The sequence below is a fragment of the Pipistrellus hanaki genome (assembly GCF_964339955.1).
Source record: "Pipistrellus hanaki genome assembly, chromosome: 6".
Classification (NCBI taxonomy): Eukaryota; Metazoa; Chordata; class Mammalia; order Chiroptera; family Vespertilionidae; genus Pipistrellus; species Pipistrellus hanaki.
The window spans coordinates 41,960,408-41,980,162 of NC_140508.1; the positions used below are offsets into that span (position 1 = coordinate 41,960,408).

At 40.2% G+C, this 19,755-nt stretch overlaps 1 protein-coding gene across 9 annotated transcripts in view; it reads left to right on the top strand.

Moving 5' to 3' along the window:
* Positions 1-19,755, top strand: part of NEDD4L (NEDD4 like E3 ubiquitin protein ligase) — a 285,795-nt gene that overhangs the window by 116,406 nt on the left and 149,634 nt on the right. For 2 of the 9 annotated variants that reach the window (XM_084888483.1, XM_084888485.1), the window contains exon 1: positions 15,827-16,092. The exons of the other annotated variants lie outside the window; for them this stretch is intronic. The gene's annotated coding sequence lies outside the window, so the exon portion shown is untranslated. Of the gene's footprint in view, positions 1-15,826; positions 16,093-19,755 lie in introns of those variants that run through there. 9 annotated transcript variants of the gene reach the window in all.

Sequence of the window (19,755 nt, forward strand, 5' to 3'; positions counted from 1 at the left end):
TTCTGAAAGCTTAAAAAAGGAAGTGCTTAAAGAAAAAAAAAAAAAAGGCACCAGAAGAAAGATCAAATGTTTTGTAAGGTAAAATGAAACTCTCAAACTCTGAAATCTACTGAGTAGGATGAAGAAAGTAAAGGAAAGACTAGATTAAAAATTGGAAAGTAGGAGCGACAGGAACTCAATGTTCTATCACATAGAATGTGTATTAGATGCAGATAGCCAATAGGTTGTGAGCAACTCCACAAGAGAAATTGGGTTGAGAGTTAGATTAATTGGATAAATATTATTTTATGAATAAGATATTCTAAGAAGATACGCCAACTGTAGTAATATAAAATCAATTTAGGTATCCTCTTTTATTATGACATATGTGTGTTCCCTGCTTTTTAGATCATTAGTCCTCTTAATCAATTGCTAATGAACTGAGTGGTTTTATGGTCACCAAGCTAGCCACTCCTTCAACAATTCCGTGTCGGTAGGAGTGTGAGCAATAGAGCACTGAGCCAGCACTCCTCGTAATCTGTTGTGTTCACAAATGACCAAAGGAATAACAGGGTTGAAAGGAGGATAAATATAGTTAGTCACCTGGCAAAAATATTTGGCCTTTCTCAACTTCATGGAAGCTATATTTAGGAGAAATGTTTTTGGTAAAAATATTTGAAAGTTTGTTTTATAATCATAAGTAGCTTGGGTTATTCTGGCTGAGGGAGGGGTGCATTGAGAGGCAGGTCAGCTGACATGGACTGTGGGGTTTGCCAGTTGGGGGACGGAATTGAGAGGATTGAGTTCATCGGTATAGAATAAGAATAGAAAACGCGAAGGATATAGAATCTTGACATTTCCGGTTTTCCCTTGGTTATTTGGTGAGACTTATAGAGAGATGGTGGAATCCACCAGGAATTAAGAAAAAAATAAAAAGAAAATTACTGTGAAAAATGTTTTCATACCCTTTTCCTGGTATTCAGGTAGAGTGTAGTTCGGTCCAGTTCTGGTCAATTCCCTCTCACTTCCTGTTTTACCAACAATTTGGCTTGTGTTCTTCTCAAAACTGCACTGCTTGAGTTCTCTGTGTATGTTCTGATTTTGATCCTCCAAATCTCCCATCCCAGTGCAATTCTTTATGCTATGCCTTAGGTTCTCCTTCGCTCTCTCTTTTTCTCTCTCTCAACCCTGCTTGCTTGGTGAGATCAAGTTCAGACACCAGCTTCTGTATGAAGGCTTCCTTAATTCCTTTCATTCCTTGTGATTCTCACAGCAATTAAAGATGCCTCCCCGATGCATTGAGTGCAGGTTGAAACTTCCAGGTGAGGTGTGGCTTGGTAGAGCTCAGTAAAGTCAGTTTAAAGATGACACCAAGTTTCCCAGTCAGATGAAACCAGTTTACGATGTTTGTGATGCTGTGTTCACACTGGGACACCACCTCCTGTCCTCAGACACAAGTCCTGGGGACACACACACCTAGGCGGCAGACAGCTCCATCTTTGCCTGTCACAGTAACTTGGGTGTAGATAATAAGGCATTTGGGCTTAAGATGTGCGGGGGAAAAATAATATAAAACAGCAGAGAGAGGCCAGGTGAGAGAAGAGACAAAGGTCAGGCTACAACACTGAAGTGACAGCAACTGGAGGCACTACCTGTGTGTGTTGGGGCAGAGGCCTGGGGATTGCCTCTCCTTGACTGCATTAGGATATGAACAGCTCCAACAAGGCTGCAGGAAGCAATTGCATCCCCACCTATGCATCTGCATCTGCATAGGCATCACATGGCCTGTGAGGGGAGTGTGGCTGGCCCTCCATGGTCCCCGCACTCCTCCCTGCACAAGAAAAGCCTCTTCAGGTGCCTCCCCTCCCCTTGTTCTCCGCGCTGGAAAACACTATAGATTTGCCATCTACTCCCTTCTCGTTAAGCTTTAATTTTGCACTTGTTTGCAAAGAATAGAAATAGTTAGAAATATTCCTCCAGAATATGAAATTTAAGTTCTTCAAAATATAATATGAGAATATCTGGAAATTTTAACTGTCCCAACCAGTTTATTTCTTAACGATACCAAGTAGTTGATGGCCATTAAACTTAGAAACAGATATATTCCCCCATTTAATGTTGACAGATGAAAACCAGAGTGCCAGGCAGAACCCCCCCCCCCTCGCCCCCCCCCCCCCCCCCACACACACACACAAAACAGCCCACCAAATAACCCATTTGAAAGATTTTTCTGGGGAATTGGAAGCATTGCTTGTTTATAGGCAGCATTGGGCCTCGAACATGAACTATAACTCATAGTTCTGGTGTAGTATTCCCTCTGCCCCTAAGAATGGACCAAGTAAGTTAGGGTAATGTGCATGTAGACTAGGGGTAGGGGTCATTGTGCCCATGATTGTTTGCTCTGGTGCAATAGTAATATATTAAGGTACAATATATTAAGTTGTTCAAGTGCCCTTTGAACAACTCCAGGATTAGAGGCATGACCCCCACACAGTTGAAAATCTACTTATAACTTCTGACTTCCCCCCTTAACTAGCAATAGTGTACTGTTGACCGGAGCCTTATCCACAACATAAACAGTTAATTAACACATGTTTTATATGGTACACTAGAGGCCCAGTACTTGAAATTGTGCACAGATGGGATCTGGCCAGGCCAGCCCCAATCAGGGCAGATGGGGGCTGGGCCTGGTGGAAGGTTGACCAGCCAGCCCACCTGAATCAAGGCCCAATCAGGGCTGGGCCTGCTGGGGGAAGGGGCCTTGGACAATTGGCCAGTGGGCACTGCTGGGGGAAGGGGCAGGGAGCAATTGGGGGCAGGGCCAGCCATGGGGAAGGGCTTCAGGAGGTTGGCCAGCTGGCCCTGCCCCTATTGGGGTAGGGAGTGGTGATCAGGGATGGGACCAGCTGGGAGGAGGGGCTGCTGGCGGATCTGGGTGGTGGGGACCCATGGGGGCAGGGCTGGCCATGGGGAGGGGCTGCAGGAGGTTGGCCAGCAGGCCCCGCCCCCTATTGGGGTGGGGGGCAATCAGGCAAGGGGCAGGCCCATTGAGGGCAGAGCTGGGCAGGGGGAAGGGCCTCAGAGGTTGTCTAGCCGACCCCTAATTGGCAAGTTCGCAGTGGGCGTCATAGCAATTGGTCATTATGGCGTTCCAGTTGCTGGCTTTTTATACATATAGATATATGCTGTGTCCTTACAGTAAAGTAACCTAAAGAAATGTTATTAAAATAATCATAAGGAAGAGAAAATACATTTACAGTATTTATGGGAAAAATCTTCACATAAATGCGCCTACACAGTTCAAACCTGTGTTGTGCAAGGGTGGGCTGTAGGGTTGCCAATCTTGTGCAGAACCAGCCAGTGGGTTCTAAGAGACTCGAGAGCTTAGGGCTCCTGAATTCCACGCCACCTTCATAATACCTCTGTAATTTAGTAGCAGCAGTAACCCAGTAATGTTCTTGGAGCACAGCCCCACACGTGAAGGAGAGTCTGACATCTGGATGCTGTCAGGATCTGCGGATTATAAAACAGGACGTTCATGTGAGGTGCGACTGTGCTCCTTCCCCAAGAAGGAGTGCTTGTAGCCTGACAGAACGGCGGTATTAGTTCCTCACCGGTTTCATTAAATGGTTTCTACCATTGAAGAGTCCCAGATGTGATGGAGATTTAGCAGTAGTAGTTTATTTACTAAGATTCACTGGGGAAAATATTCAGGAACAACGTGAAAGAAATTAAATATAGAACATGTTCAAAGTTTCTTTCTGGTTTCAGTTCTTACAAGAACTTAGGGTAGCAACCAAAATGGAAGTATTTGCTTAGTTGGTTGGTGGTTTACAGGAGTCAGAACTAAAATTTGTCAGAAGTAGGTTGAACCTCTTTCTCTGCCTGTTGTCAGAAGGTCTGAAAACGGAAACGTGAGCCCAAGCTCTTTCCCGACCATCAAGGTAATTCTGAATGAATAGAGCATTAATAAATGTGATTCCAGCTATGCGTCACCTTCAAGTTTCCCAGGCCCGGTAGGGACCTTACGAATCTGAAGTGCCCTGGAGTGAGGACTGAGGAAATAGCAGCTCTGCTTCGGGCCTCACACACTTTTTTAACGAGGCCAGAGCCGCTCGCCCTGGGATAAGCAGATCCTCTTTCTGTCCCTTCGGCATCAACTTCTAAGAGTTTCTATTTGAAGTAATCATGTTGACAAGGGCACTCCCCCACCACCACCACCACCCCCCTAGTACTTGGAAGCCGTGGGTTCTGAGTGATTGTTGAACCCGGAAGTCGTGGGTTCTGGTCATTGTGGCACCCGGAAATCGTGGGTTCTGAGTCATTGTTAACCCGGAAGCCGTGGGTTCTGACTCACTGAGGCACCCGGAAGCTGTGGGTTCTAGGTGATAGCTTCTGATTACCTGAGAGTTCTGTAAAAACCTGTTCTGAAGTTGAGCCTCAAATGTGTTAGGCTGCATTTTTGCATCAGTAAGTTCACTGTTGTGGTACAGGAGAGAATCTTTGTTGACTTAAGGATCTGTGGCGCCTTTGGTTTGGAAGACTGAACTAGACTGTTTTGATAACAGCAGTTTTTCATAGTAGGCCAAAGGTGCACTGCCTGCAGCATTGATTCTGGTGATAATTTTTTTCTAAACCTATGTGTGAATAGAATTTGCTTAAACTTGGCCTTTACTAGGGAAATGGGGATGGCTCTTCCTCATCCTGCCTCTGGCTTACCACCCCCTGCCAGCTAGTTCCATTGCTTAGTCGAATGGTGAATCTTAGAATTGTTATCTTATTTTTCTTTCTTGTTCTTTATAAAAATTCTAAACATTATAGAACATATCACCTAGAAAGGGAAAGCTATCTTCCTTATTAAAGAAGATAAAAAATCAAGGAATTAATGTATGCATCATATGACAACTAAAAAGACAAAAAGTAAAAAGTGAAGGAGGAATTAATAGGCAACAAAGATAAAAGTTAAAATTAGTAAAAAAAAAAAAAAAAAAAAAAAAGTAGGATTTAAAGCATAATTAACTCCAATAGGTAGGTATTTGAAAGAATCAATAAAATAAACTCCCATTCTAACAGGAAAAAAAGAGCAAAAAAAAAAAAATTATAGGAATAAGAAAGACAGGGAGGTTAACCAACTTCATAGGAAAATGATATAAGAAGCCTTATGACAACAAATTTGAAAACTTAGAGATGATGTTTTAATAAAATACAAATTACCAAAATTGATTCATGGAGCATGGCAAACTTGAAAAGGCCAGTCACAGTAGAAGAGGTAGGAAATGTGATTAAAAGTCACCATTGAAAAAGTCATCAGGACCCATGGGGTTCCAGTTGAGTTTTAGCTAACCTTTAAAAAAAATCAGAAAATTTTATCTAACCTTTAGAAAACAGAAACTTTTATCTAACCTTTAAAAAAACAGAAAATCTAACCTAAAAAAAAAGAGTCTTATTTATACTGTTCTAGGACATACTGAAGTATGAAAAGGTTCCTACCTTCATTTTATAAAACTAGCATAATTTTAATGCCTAATAAATTTTAAAGCAAAGAATAGACCAATATTATTTATGAAAATAAATGCAAAAATTTAAAATAATTCACTAACAAATACACTCTTGAGTGCATCAAAAGCCAATGCACTATAATTAATACTTATTTTAGTAATACTAGAATGATTAGGTATTAGTCATTTTTTCACCATCACCCATATTCTTCCCAATATATTAAAGGCAAAAAGTTTTCAACATGCAATAGAGGATGGCCAGACATTTGATAAAGTTAGGCAGCCAATCCTAATATACTAGTATTATAATCTACAAAAGCAGTAAAGGAATAAAAATAAAGTACACACACAAAAAGGCTATTTAGTACCAAAAAATCACCCAACAACCCTTACTTCCTGAAAGGCAAAACACTAAACAGTTATAATTAGGAATTATAAAAGGATATATGGTTTTATAATTATTTAACATTGTCTTAAAGGTTCTAGGAAATGCAGTAAAATTGTGAAATGTTTATATGTCTAGAAAATCCAAGACCCTCTCCTAAAAAAACAACAAACACTAAAATTAATAGGAAAATTTATCAAGATAGCTGTTAAAAAATAGTCCCTACAAATTGTCATCTTTTCTCTGTTTTAAAAATGAGCGCCTGGAAATGGAAGTTAAATATTCCTTTTCTCAACAACAGCAAATGCCCTAGGAAAAAATTGAACAAATGTGGGACCTGTTAGTGAAAGACAGGAAATTAAAAAAAATAGCAAAAATATGTTATTCCAAAATTAATACATTAATTGCAATTCCATTTAGAATTCCCAAAGTAGTGGGGCTTTCTTTTTCTCTTATTTTGAACTGAATAGAATAATCCAAAAGTTTATATACAAGAGTAAATGCATAATGCTTGAGAAGAGCCCAGATGAATATGGAAAAGAAAATCAGTGAGGGAAAAGTTGACTTGCAGGTGATCATACCATGAAAAGAAAGTCTTTGTGACCAGATCAGTGTGTGATAAGTGGTTCAGTGAAACAGAATAGTGAATCCGGGACTGCATTTCCTTAAGAGGAGTTAATGTGTAGTAAAATGAACAGTTCTGTACTGTTGAGAAAATATTACATTATTTGTTGGATGATATTGGCCTAATCAACTTTTCAGAGGGGTGGGGAGGGGATGGATTTCTGTCTTACATTATAATCAGAAATAAATCCCAGAATCTTCTGTGATGACAAGCAATTCAAATTTGTAAGAAAATGCAAGCAACTACTTGTGTAATCTTGGGAGTGAGGGAGGACACACTTGAGAGGGTATTTATTAAAAAAAAAACAAAAAGTATAATAGACAAAGGGTTACTATTTATCATATTAATAACTTATGAATTGGCAAAAAAAAAAAAAAAAAAAAAAACCAACCCAAAAAAACACACACACAAGAAAACACGACTCAGGGAAAATGGACAAAGAACATGCAACTCAATTGAGAGCAAATGCAGACAGCCAGCAAACCTATGAAAAATAAGTCACACTTGCTAGAAGAATGCAGATTTAAACAACAAGGAGACATTAAAACCATCAGACTGGTAAAAATAGAAAATAACACGTCTTGCTAGCAAGGATTTAGTAGAAACAGTATTCTAATAATACTGAGGGAAACATGAATTACCATGCTTTATTTGGAAAGCAGACTGGTGATACATATTAAAATTAAACATTAATATACCTTTCCACTAAGCAGCCTTTCTCCCAGCTGTCTGTCTTCTAGAAATAAAAGTGTCTGTTGGCAAGGCCATATGTATAAGGATGTTTATTGTACCATTCCAGTGGCAAGATACTGAAAATGCAAATATTTGAACTGTGTCTCTTTATATAGCCATTGAACAGAAAAAGTTAGAGCTGTGTTAGAGTTAGCTTGGGAGGGTTTCCGTTGAGAAAGTGCTATGTGAGAAGTAAGATGCAGAACAGTACAGCATCCGTTGTGAAACAAAGACACAGTCTCCCTGTGTCTGCCCATGTGTGTGAATCTGTGCGCATGGAGAAAAAGATGAAAGTGCCCCTTCTCTACGTTAAGAAGGACGAATGGAGGTTGGTGTGGATGATGGGGTGGAGGATATCTAAGCCTCCTCTTCTTCCTCTCAAATGTAAAACCCCACATGGTGTTAACTGCATTCCATATTTTTCTTGTGGAGACAGCTGCACAACTCTGTGGTTTGAGGTTCAAAACCTTGGTTCCTTCTCCTAGACCTCTCATTCCCTTTTACCTCCTCATACCAGCCTGCACTTGTTTTGATGCCCTATTTCCGTCTCGGCTTTTATGAGGATATTAATGATGCATATTTAAAATTCTTCTGTTTCCAACTCTGTTTGCACACTCCCCTTACAAGTTCCCGCCCCTTGTTCACAGCCCTGCTTGTTTCTCATTTGGTGACTCTTGGTTGCATCTGGTCTTTGTATTGCTGACTTCCTGTTTGCCCCTTTCTCATCAGAGGAACCTGCCACTGTATCTGTCAGGTTGAGGCCATGTGTAGAGCATGGGTGGGATGGGCCAGCAGTAGCCTATTATGTAGCTTCTGCGTGTCCCTCCTTAGGTACCTGTCATCTTTAGGTACCTGCCTGTACTTCCAGTCTTAGGAACACACTTCTGCTTTCACCTGCACGATGAAGGAGGAAGTGACCTTCCCTGATTAATCACCCCGATTGTTGCTTCCAGGTCTCCCCAAACACTTGTACCACTTGACTTGAGTTTCTGGAACCTAAAGAATACTTCTACCCATGCAGTGGCTCTCTGCTGCACACACCAAGGCTCTGGTTTGTTTTTCTACCCCCCATACCCATCCCGTTTCTGTTCACTGGTGATAGTCTTTCCTACTTCCCCAGACTTTTGTGGGTGTGGTATTTCAATTCAAGCATGTCAGACTCACGGCCGGCGGGCCACCTGCTTTGTTTAAACATGCTTAATTCTAGATGGAAGAGGCACGGAAGAAATGTACACTCGAAGGAGCAAAGACTATAAATTTCTCTAAGCCTTGGTTTTCTCATCTGTAGAGCAGGGATAGCAACAGTACCTATCTCACAGGGTTATTGTGAAGATTAAAGTACATGATGCTCGCAAAGGGCTTAGAATAGTGCCTGCCATATACAGGCAGACCCTGCAGATATTGCAGGCTTAGCTCCAGACCACCACAATAAAGTGAGTTGTCATCTTTGTACTGGTGGAGAGTCTTGCCTTCAACTTGTAAAAACCTCAACATCAGTGAAGCGCAGTAAAGCAAAGTGCAATACAACAAGACATTCCTGTACTAAGAATTCCATCAAAGTTAGCTGCTGCTAGCCGAAACCGGTTTGGCTCAGCAGTAGAGCATTGGTCTGCGGACTGAAAGGTTCCAGGTTCGATTCCGGTCAAGGGCATGTACGTTGGTTGCGGGCACATCCTCGGTAGGGGGTGTTCAAGAGGCAGCTGGTCGATGTTTCTCTCTCATTGACGTTTCTAGCTCTATCTCTCTCCCTTCCTCTCTGTAAAAAATCAATAAAATATATTTTTTTTTTAAAAAAAGTTAGCTGTTGCTGCTTTCAGAAAATGGACTATGGTAGACATACAAGATTAACACATCTACCCTGTCTTCTGCTGCGATGTTTTGAAAACTCAACTCTGTGGTATTTATTGATACCTACGTGTGGGTGTGTCTGTAGGTAAATTCCTACAGCCTAATTATTGGATGAAAGGACATCAGGGATTGCCCTCCCAAGTATTACACTGGGTTCCTCCAGCTCCAGTAGTTGAAAGTAGTTTTTCCTATGTTCTACATTACTCCATTTTTTTCTGCCTTTTAATCTTTGCCATTATGGAAGGTAAAAATTGTATGCCATTAGTCAGTGAGGCTGAGTATCTCTTCATATATATATATATATATATATATATATATATATATATATTAATATATTTTATTGATTTTTTTACAGAGAGGAAGGGAGAGAGATAAAGAGCTAGAAACGTCGACCCGCAACCAACGTACATGCCCCTGACCGGAATCGAACTTGGGACCTTTCAGTCCACAGACCTACACTCTACCACTGAGCTAAACCAGTTTCGGTTCTTCATATATTTGTATTTTTCTCTTATATGAAGTGCTGATTCTCATTCTTTGTTCATTTTTCCTTTGAGTTGTGAGTTTTACATTGATTTGTAAGGTAGTTTTTTAAATAGTGTTTTTTGATTGACTGTCTTTTGTATGGTAGCTTTAAATTTAACATTGGGCTTTTAAATGTCTTTCCTGTGGTATCTTGAAAAGGTAGTACCTATTTATATAGAATATATTTATGTTACAAAAAGGAGGGGTTTTCCCTTCAATTGCGGAAGTTATTATATACACATTGTTCTGAATCTGGAAAAAAAAAGTTAGGAGGAAAAAGCTACCAGCAACAGAAAGGGTATCACTCTTAATGCTTGGCATTTTCATTTTAGTTGTCATCTAGTAGGGAATGTGAATTTTTGCATAATTTGCATGATAATGTCTGTAGCCTATTTTTGGTCAGTTAACAGTCCAATATGTGCTATGTCACATTTCATTTTCTCAGGATATAATACCTTACTTAATCATTTCTCTTTAATTAAAATTTTCAATGTTTCTTATTATTGTGCAATTTTTTAAAGTTAGATTGTGTTCTTATGATACAAGTACCTCCTTGGAAATGGGATTACTAAATCCAGCAATATTAGGATTTAAATACTTTGGGTACATATTACCAATTTGCTTTCCTGAAGTGTGCTACTAGTCGATGTTCCCATCAGTGTAAAGACTCTTACTGCACCTCCCTCAGAAGACCAGAGCCAACCAGAGAAGGTCTGGGAGTGGAGCTTCAGAAAGCAGCACAGCTGGTATGATGCCCATTGTTCAGGTGGTAGTGAGCTTCAGAGGTCTGAAGAAGAGCCAGAGGCCAGTGGAGTGGGGGAAGAGATCTTCACAGGAAGGATAGAGAGGACCAAAGCAGGCTCTTGAGGGATTTGCATTTTATGATTAAAGTTGTAGAAAGTCAGCAGAGGGAGTTGCCAGACAGTAATGGCTTGGTGTGACTCTTGTTGTGGATAAGAATGTCCCAGAGGCTGTGGCCATGGATTGTGAGAGAGATGATGGTTTGAACATCTGATGGTTGAGGATTTTTTTGGTGTGTATGGTGATTAATTATTTAGGGATCATTGATGTACTGGATGTGTGAGGGGTAAAGAAAGGAATGGAACTGAGGAAATCCAGCTTGAACAGCTGGCTGGTTGGTGGTCACTGAGGTGCAAGTGGTTAGCTGGGGAACAGGTGCAGAAGCAGAAGCAGAACCAGAAGCTGATGTTAGGGCTTTTGGATCTCCAAATGGTCATGTGAAGGAGATGATGGAGAGTGAGGATGGAGTTTGAGGGAGAGGCCAGCCATGGGTAGGCCTTTGGGAGTCATTTGCTTTTAGATGGTCATTATAGCCAAAGGGACTGGGCAGGGTCATAAGGTGAGGTGTTTCTTTCATGTGAAAATGTGTTCAGGACCCTGAGTAACTGCCCTAAAATAATGAAGGTTAGAGAACTGTTTGTAAGCTATCACTCTTAAATGGTTGAGGCTACCCATCACTGGGTCTTGGCTAGTATCTGGAGTGGAGTAGGTACAAGATATTATGTTTACCAAGTGATGTTTAAAGATTCAAGAGACCTTTCCCCATTTTGCTGAGACATTTTATGTTCAGTTGTTTTGATAAAGTCACTTGATTGTGTTAACCTGCAAGACATATGAACTGCAAATTGTCTTTTTTTTTTTTTTTTTTTTTGTAAGGCGTGGAAGAAAAGGCTAATCCAGATTAGGAGTATTTCAATTAAGACCTTGTAAGAAAACTCAAGACTTTGTGCTATAATTACCAAACCTTGCCTGTGTTATGGGAAGATTTTTGCCTGTGTCGTGTCATCCTTGTTTTGTTCAATTTATTCCTCCCCCTCCAATTGTCCTACTTTCTCTTCTGTAGTTAGTTTTGAACAAAATAGGGAAACTTTTTTTTTTTTGATTACTCAGTGTTTTGTTTTTTAAATCCTTAGCAATTTTTAAAAATCCTTACTGAAGGATATGTTTCTTGATTTTAGAGAGAGAGGAAGGGGGAAAAAAACCTACATTGATGTGAGAAAGAAACATGGATAGCTTGCCTTCTGTAGGCTCAACAGAGGATTGAACCCAAAACCTAGGCATGTGCCCTGCCTGGGAATTGAACCTGCCACATTTTTGGTGTATGGGACGACACTCCAACCAATTGCTAAGGTCATTTGACCAGGACTTTAGCAATTTTCAAGTCACATGTTTGTTTTCTTTTCCCCTGACTGTAAAGGAATTAGACATTGGAAAATATGAAGTATAAAGCAGTGATCTACCTATAATTCGAATAGCCAGAGAAAGAGTGAGCATTTACTATTTTGTTTTAATTCCTTCTGGTCCTTTGCCTATATTTATATGTGTATATGGAAATAATGCTATAATCCTATTAAGAACTTTTAACCAGTGTTTTATGGTGCATATTTTATGATAACTTGTAATATTTCTATAAACACGATTGTTGAAACTGCAGAGTATAGATAAATTCATACTGGCTTTTAACAACAACAACAAATCTCAAGATGATCTCAGTAATTGAGATCATCTTGAGATGTGTATTCCTCCTAACAGAATACAAACACTGAAAAGTCTTTGAGATACTACTCTGAAGTTCAAATTTTGTGTTTTTAAAAAATCTTGATTTGAAGTCAGCTTTCACACTTTTCTTACTCGCTTTGGTTATGTTAACTTAAAATTTAATTACCTTTCACACACTTCACTGCTTTCCATTGGAGCATACTGGTCCAATGTGACCCTTTGTGTTATTTCATAAAATTCCACCTTATAAGCCATCCTAATTTTCTAAGTGTAGTAGAGGCTATTAAGCATATTCTTTTGGTAATATGTCAGAAATGCTAAGAGCCATGAAAAGATGTGCATTTAATGTAAGCAATATAGAATTACAGAATTGCCATGTATTTTTTAACATTATTTGGAAAGAACAAAACAAAACAAAAACCCAAAAAACCCAAGGGGTGTGAGACTAGAAGCAGCCTTTCCTTTTGGCATCCTTCCGGTAGACCCAGCCCTGGTCATTCATAGGTGTGCCTCCTATGATCTTCCTTGCCAGTAATACCAGTGGGGAATTCCAGGAAAGGCTACTATCACTAGAGCTCCTTTTGTTAAACGCATTCTGCCCACATTGGGAAACCGAAGTTTCTGCCTCAGGACACCGGTCTCTTCTTGCTCATCGCTTGATTATTAACGCAGAACCTGTATTTGCTTGGAAAACTCCTTCAACCTTAATGTAGCCCTTGCTCCTTCACTATTTTTGTCTCCATGTTTCCATCCTTTCCTCTCAAATCAGCTTTCTCTTGTGCCTTCTTCTCCAAGATTCGAATCCCATTTTCTTAGGATTTATTTTAAAATCTCGGAAATCTCATTGTGTCTGCTATTACTTTAATGGAGGTTATGACTCAGAAGCTATAAAAATGGATACATAAAATATGTTAAATTTTAAATTGAGTTTATTTTACATATATATATATATATATATATATATATATATATATATATATAGTTTTATAGTTCACTATTCTAACAGTATATTGTGAAAGTTTTCCCATATTTTAAAATATTCCTTGAGGACATGAACATATAGTTATCTGTACTTTATTTTCTCTCTGGTTGATAATCAAGAGTGCTTACAATTTCTCAGTTATGTTTTATAAGGAGCTTCTTAGTCTGTATGACTCGACTATAGTCCCTGGTTTATTTCTTTAGACTCTTTATTTCCTTCTCAGTGATACCCCCTTTTAGACTTCATCTTTATTTACTCTATTGCAACACATTCCTACCAGGTTTCCTTGTTTTCAGTTTCAGTGGACTCGAGGTTTCTCTGCCCACTGATAACCTCAATGACCTTGGAAATTACAGCACATTTGTGGCACTCCTATGTCCATATCTGTTTAAGAATTCCAGTCACTTTCATCCATCCACCCCTCATACCTTCTTCCCTGGCCCTCTGACTTGTGGGGGGAACATGCAGTGTCATACCTGCGGGCCACTTGCTGAGTTTATGACACTATCTGAAATCAGACTTCCATGCCATTCAACTTCTTTGACTCGGCCATCTTCTGCTTTCTTTTGCTCCTCAGTTGTTTCAGACTTTGATATTCTTGGCTCAATCTCTAATCCCTACCCCACCCACTCTTCTACTTTTCTGCAGCAGCAGCCCTTAGTTGGAAGCAGTAGTATAAACTGCCCTTCCCTCTACCTAGTTCCTATTTACAGCAGCAATTGTCCTTTCTTCTTACATATCGCCTCAGAAGCAGCTTCCACCCCTTCTCCAAGGGCACCAACTACTTCACTCTGCACAAAGTCCTGACCTTTTAAACCAATGGTTCTCAACTGGGGGTATCTTTGCCCCCTTAGCAATGTCTGGAGATAGTGTTTGGTTGTCACACCCTAGGAGAGCTGCTATCTAGATAGAGCAATAGAGGCCAGATATGCTGCTAAATATCCTACAATGCACAGAACAGACCCCCCTTTCACATCAAGAATTAGCTGGCCCCCAGTGTCCTTAAAGCCCAGGTTAAGAAAGTCTGCATTAGACCTAGTCTTAATCCTAAGCCATTCTCCATTGCTTGTCCAGTGTCTGCATTCTTGTCTCTCTTCACCACAGCTGCTTTGTGGAACATCATTTGTTGTTATTGTTTTTTTGTTTGTTTTTCTTTTTGGAATATTAGATTTGAGAAGTTTCAGGATACCCTCAGATAGTGGTGTAATGGGAGCAGGGATAATAACTCTGCAATGAAACCCATTGTTTGTGCTGAATCCACTTTAGTATCTGTTCCATGGTGGTGCTTCCCTGGTTGGGTCCCACTTTCCTCTGGATGGAGAGACTAAGGGTTCTAATGCTCCCGCCATTGCTACCATTTACTAATTCTGTGTTAAAATTGTTGTTGACCAGGTTTAGTTGCATTTTAGTGGAGGTTGGGCCAAGGCTGATCTCCATGAGTTGGGGAGAAAGATGTTAACCTGAAAATGGATGCATGCCACGTGGTCAGTAAGTTTGATTGTTAATGGTGGTAGCAAAATTGTAGTTGGAAAAATCAAGTGTGGGCTTTTTCCTTCTCCTAGAATAAGATTTTTCTGTGCCTTTTTTCAAGGCAGAACTGTGGACAGACAAGGAGGAAACATAATAAAATGAAATGTTTGGCTGTGGGAAAATGATTATTAATCTGAAATGTGAATTTTGTCTTTACTTTTTATATTAATACTTAGAGTTTCTGCTCTTAAATTGAGATTGTTTAGCACTTATGTGTCCTCACTTTCTGCTTAAACCTTGAGGTAGTTTTCTTATTTCAAGAATTCTACTGAAAAATGGTTAGAACTGTCAACCTGTGAGGAACTATCTGTGAGGGTGTATTTGAGGACAGGGTTTCTGGTAGTAGCCCAATGCCCAATTTCTCCACCAAGACGTCAGGGATCCTCCCAGCCACTAGAGGTCGCTGGCTCTCCTGGTGATCTGTTTTGTCATCCCAGCACCTCCGGGAATCCTAGCCTTTGAGCACCTGTGGGAACTGGAAAGTCTAGTTTAGAGTTTCTCATTTGGCATGCCAGGAACACTTAATGAGTGAGCACGCCACCAAATTGGAGTTCGTGTGGAAAGTTAGCTTTTCGCTATAAGTAAGAACACTTCCTGTGTCAACCACACCTGTGGGGTTGTAGAGTGGGGTTTGACCTGCTTCAAGCAAGAGCAAAAAGGAGTCCTTTAGTGCCAGTCACAAGCCTGAGAAAGAGAACACATTTTACTTGGCCCTGGGAGTTGAGCAGAATAAAGGGTGATTAGTTCCGTAAACCGTACCCCTCAAATAGGACTCAGAGCCCTTGATCTAGGCCTGGCATCTGAAAATGGTTTGCACACCAGAGATGTTGGAGTCATAGGTAGGTGCTGTCTCTCTTGTGATACTAAATCCCTCCTTCTTTTCTGTTTGGTGGTGTAGTTTGTATCATAGTTCTCTTTGAAACCACAGACACCATTTAAAACAAGCAAACAGCCCAATCCCAGGTTATATTACTTAGAAAACCATATGCTTTCTGGGTATTGCCTGTCCTGTCAGGCATGTCCTCTATTCATCTTTCTATGATCGAGAACTGTCATTTGAAGAAGCAGTGCTGCAGGTAACAGCGTTCTGGCAGGTGTGGCTGTGTCAGCTGAATGCCAAGCTGGGCGGGATCACTTAGGCTCACGGTAGGGGTGGAGCTTGAGTCAACTCCTTTTCCACCAAGGAGCATTTCTTTCTAGCTGTCATTGAAGTGATTCATCAGGAGAAGTAGCCAGCTTGGAGCACTCCTCCTCAGTTGTGTTAAAACTTGCTGGAGGTCCCCCGAGAACCAGCAGAGTTGTGTGCTGGCAGCATTTCAACACAGAGAAGGAGAAGACAGACCAGAGCCCAAGGGTCCTAGGGTCGTCGAGGTGGATTTCCAGCTGTGCTACCGGAACACTAGCCCAATCTGACACCTTCCGGCAGGAGAGGTGGCTTGTTTTCCGTGAGCCTTGAGGACAATTATAGGTAAGCACAAAGACACCACTGTATGTTTATTATATGAATGTATAACATCTATTGGCATGGAGTTGGAGTTTGGTGTAGTACTGTTTTTATATCTGTGGCATTCTTCAAGATTTTTCTTTATAAGTCACTTCTCTTTGGTGTTCAGGGTTAGCTGTAGTTGATCAGTTTTGCTCTCCTTATGTATAGACAGACAGGAGCAAAGAATGAGATTGAAAAACATTGTCATCTGAACTCTCCTGATTTCTTTACTCTGTGTCTCATCTTTGGCTGGGCTATTTAGAAACTTTTTATTCAAAAATAGGAAAGCACATGGCTACTTTAGTTTTTTTTTTTTTTGAAATCATGGAAAATGTAAACCACTTAATTTCTGGGAATTTTTCTCTGATTGAGAAGTCACTGGTTTAGAAGGAAACAATTGTGTTTTTCTTCCTGTTTGTGTTTGGTCTCTTTTTTCTGAGTGTTTCTGACTTAGAAACCTCACTGGAAAAGAGGGAGATATCAGTTGAACTTGGCCTGAAATGAAATAACATCTGAGGGGTGTTAAGTGTTTGCTTGAACAATGACTTATGGTTTATATCTGAATTTTTGCTTGGCAGTGATAGAAATCTATCTTCCCCTTAGTTTTTTGGCTTACATGTCTTATTCTAAATCTGTTTGTTTTTGTTATTATTAATTAGAGAAAACAAAACTTAAAGCCCAGGACATAGTTACCTGAAGTTTTCCTTTGGGTTTTGCTGTCATTTCCCTCCCTTACTACTCATACATATGAATACACTATATGATTAACACGTGCTTTTTTTTTTCTGTTTCTTTACTGTCCCATTTGATGGTGATTCATAAACTGTTAGTTTCACCAGTTACTATATGTCTGTACATTGCCAAAGCCTGAAATAAACTGGAATGCAGGACACACCTTTATGTTAATGAGCCAGGTTACTTTCAAATAAGTATTTCTAATGTGAAATATCTTTATTAAAGAATAACTCAGATTTGATGAGTATATTGTTTACATGCATGTGAGTTAGAGCATGCCAATCAAACAAAAGGAAACAAGTAATTAAACTATAAGAGGGAATTTAAATAACGTGTTATTGCCTTTTTTTCAATGTCTCTGAGGACAAAGTGAATTTTAAATCCCATGAGAATTTGAGTAAGATGATGGTGAAACTGAGAAAAAGCAGAAATATTTCATTAGGCAGGAGAAAAGGAAGGACATGATTTTCACACACATTTTTCTTATAAAGGTTTGTTGTTGTTTTGCAGGGGGAGTCTTTATTGCAACTAAATGGTATTTAAACCAACACGGTTAGGACATTTTCTTGTCACTGGAGAATATAATGGAAAGAGAAAAGATGAAGGCAGAAACAGGATGATAGACATTTGCTAGTTGAAAAGCATAAAAATGTATTCTCAAGTGGGTTGTTGGTGGGTCTGGTGGTGGTGGGGAGCCCTATATACTTATTGACAACCTCCTAGAAGCAGTTAATAAAACTGAAGTTTTTGTGGTTATGGCCATTGTGTTGGAGTGAAAGGATTGTTTTTATTTATGTTTTAATCTCATTCCAGGTGATGTTTATTTCATCAGTCAGTATTTCTTAGGGCTTTTCCAAATCAATTTTCAGGTGAAGTCATGTACATATCATTTCTTTCACCTTGGCAGAAATCTGTTCCTTCTTGTGGGTTCCCTCCTTTGCATTTTAAGTTAATGATGATTTAATGTGCTAGCAACATAGAGGATTTCCTATTCTCCAAGTTGGCTTGAAGCGAGCCTGCTAATCTCTCAGGTTGGATCCCAGAGGCTTTTGAGGTCATTCACCTGCAGGGTGATGGCAGAAGCACGTGCTCTCAAGTGTTTACGGAATCTGCCTCAGCTATGCTCTCAGTGGCTCAGAATTCCACAGAGGGTCACCTGGCACACCTTCACTTACAGTAAATATTTGTGCTCTCTCCAGGCTTGGCCTAGTTTTCTTGATACCCAGGTCGGCAGGAGCACACGTAGATAGGCAGCTTCCCCATGTGATCTTGCCCACTGGCCAGGACTTGTGGGTCAGGCCTGGGTGAGACCGCCAGCTACCCTCCTGAAATCAAAGGGGGCTTTGTTTCTGACCCATCTAAAGGCCCAAGGTCTAGATCTTATAGAAAATCCCTCCTGCCCTGCTGTTGTTACCAAAACTGGATGAGCCAAAATAATCACGAGATCTTGAACCATGAGCTGTACTCTCTCAGCTGAGACATATGTGAGCTATTTATTCATCTTAGAAGTAGTTACTGGAAGAAGGTTAAAATACCAGCTCCTGATTGACATCATCGCTGAAAACAAAGGATTGTTTTCTTCTCTCAGAGAAAGGAATTTTCTGAGGAAATTTTTGGAACAGCACATGATACGTGTGGCATATCATCAATTCCCAGGGGTAGTTAACAGTGTCACTTCAGACAAAGTGGAAACACAGAGACCATAGATTTCAGTGGGGTCACTGGAGTTTAACAGAAATACATAAAGAGCACCGCTTCAGTGATGTAAGCAGTTGTGCTCACCTCACTATTACTCATCAGCCCTGGGCAAGAGAATCACATGGAATTATAAGCCACCTCTGACTCAAGTTAGTGACTGGAAACCCCCACCACTGAGGGCATTTGGTCATGTGTTCTGAGCAGAGGTCATGTGGAGTCCTGGGGCTGCGATCTTCAGGAACATTAGCCCACACAGGTGTGCAAACCTTCAGCACAGGGTCAATGAGTTTATTTTGGCCAAGATCAGGAGACAGGAATAACAGTTACATGGTGGACACCTTTTCTTCTTCTGCAGAGCAGCCCCTGACATTTTTTGTTGTTGTTGTTAGTATGGAAGTTGTAGCCAAGTGGTTAGAAAACTTGATTTAAAAATCCTTTTATATTCTCCTCATAGAAAATTATAAATTATTGTACCTGGAAGGGTAAATGTTTATGGATCTTAGAGCAAAATGAAAACATATATCCTGGAAAAAATATTTTCACTCTTTAAACATATCTAATTTCATATCTACAAAACTAGGGACACCAGCATTGGTGCAGTAACCTCAAACGAATAAATTATTCTGCCCTGTAAGAGGCATGGTGGCCTGGCCAGTGTGGCTCAGTGGTTGAATGTCGAACCAGGCAATCAAGGTTCAATTCCCAGTCAGGGCAGGCTTGATCCCAAGTAGGGATGTATAGGAGGCAGCCAAGCAGTGATTCTCTCTCATTATTGATGTTTCTCTCTCTCTCTTTTCCTCTCTGAAATGTGGTGGCTGAGATAAATGGTTGAGCTTGTACCACTGACATAATACAAGTTTTGCCATTTGCCAAACTGAATTATGTTAGGTTCTGTGACCTCCAATATTTGAGTTCTCATTTGTCTTTTCCCCCCAAATTAAGATTTATTATAGCAGCCATGGAATAAAAAGCTTATAAGTTATTACTGTTTTGAAACCAGTATAAGATAAATAATGAGTGGCAGGGGTGAATGGGAACACATGCAAAACAGGGGATATATGAGATGTAGTCCATATGTACATCCTGAACTCTTAACCCAGCATAGACAAGAATGAGCTAATTTGTCCCGAGTTTCTCAGTTCACAGGGCCAACGGTTCCTAGGGGCAGGGGGCGGCCTTGGGATGTGTTGTGGTCTAATGTCACTACCAAGG